General features: G+C 34.8%; 1 pseudogene; it reads left to right on the top strand.

Moving 5' to 3' along the window:
- The first annotated feature begins 534 nt into the window (after positions 1 to 534).
- LOC149155416 (aspartic proteinase oryzasin-1 pseudogene) lies at positions 535 to 900 on the top strand (annotated as a pseudogene).
- The last annotated feature ends 423 nt before the right edge of the window (positions 901 to 1,323 follow it).

Consider the following 1,323-nt stretch of genomic DNA (forward strand, 5'->3'; position numbering starts at 1 on the left):
TTTAAATGATGATTGATGAATTTTATTTTCGTTCATTTGATGAAGATTTAGGTTTATATTGAGCAAAATAGGCTTTGATGCTTTTAATATGTTTTATTTAGAGCTCAAATAATTATCAATGAGCGTTATTATGGTTCTTTTGATGAAGATCCAGTGTCATTTTGAGCAAAATAAGCTTTGACTCTTTTAATAGAATTCAAATGATGATCAATGAGCCTTCTTTTGGTTAATTTGATGAAGATTTAGTTTCAAAATTTCTGAGGTTTTTTAATATATTTTAGTTAGATTTCTGTCCTTGAATTGCTGTAAAATTCCTTGTTCTGGTGGAGTTTCGTGAATATTTTCGTGGCTCTTGCTTAAACATGCAATTTGAAAGTTCAGCTGGATTTCGTTAATTAGTTTGCTGGGAATTGAAATTTGAGGGCTGGCCAGGGTTTAATAATATTTATGCTGTTGAAATGCTCTGAACAAAGGCTTTCTTTAGCGACTTCTGTAGGAGCATGGGTTGGATTAGAGCTAGGTTTGCCATATGGCATGGCTTTATCCACTCATATTGGCCTTGCTTTTCTCGTCTTAACATCGGTTTGTGCGGCTAATGACGGCTTAGCAAGAATTGAATTGAAGAAAAAGGGATTGGATCAAAAAACTTTACAGGCTGCAAGGATTGTTGCAAGGGAAGGGGGGCTTTCTAATGAAGCTAATAGAAGGTATGGTCTGAGAGGGGATTTGGGCTACTCCGAATCTGCAAAAGGAGAATATGTTCCTCTGAAGAATTACTTGGATGCTCAGTATTATGGAGAAATTGGTCTTGGTACTCCTCCTCAGAAGTTCACTGTAATTTTCGACACAGGAAGCTCTAATCTTTGGGTGCCTTCATCGAAATGTTACTTGTCGGTATGACTCTTATTTTTTAAGATTTTATTTATTTGAAATCACCGTTATCTATTGACGTTTCAATTTATAGAGATTTACGGTTTCACTGCAGAATCGAAAGATTTGTAAACTTCACAATAATTTTTTTATAATATCAACTTGTTCTTACACAATAAAGTTGAACCTGAAATCGAACCCCAGCCTGCACAACTTAATTGAACCTGACCTGCTCAATGAAATAGAACCTAGGCCTGCAAAATCAAAATTAATTTTAAAACATCATCTAATACAGAATTTGGGCACATATAAAGCTTCCTAATTGAAATAATCCAGCGATCGAAGAAATATTCCCAATTTCATGTGAGGTATCTATTGTTTAATTTGAAGCGCACACCCAACTTCAAATTGGGCGGATTCTTAGATTAGAAAAGAGGATAGTACTCCATCTTT

The sequence above is a fragment of the Pinus tabuliformis genome, chromosome 9 (genome assembly GCF_031772625.1).
Source record: "Pinus tabuliformis cultivar Carrire ecotype Pingquan chromosome 9, CPIR1, whole genome shotgun sequence".
Lineage (NCBI taxonomy): Eukaryota > Viridiplantae > Streptophyta > Pinopsida > Pinales > Pinaceae > Pinus > Pinus tabuliformis.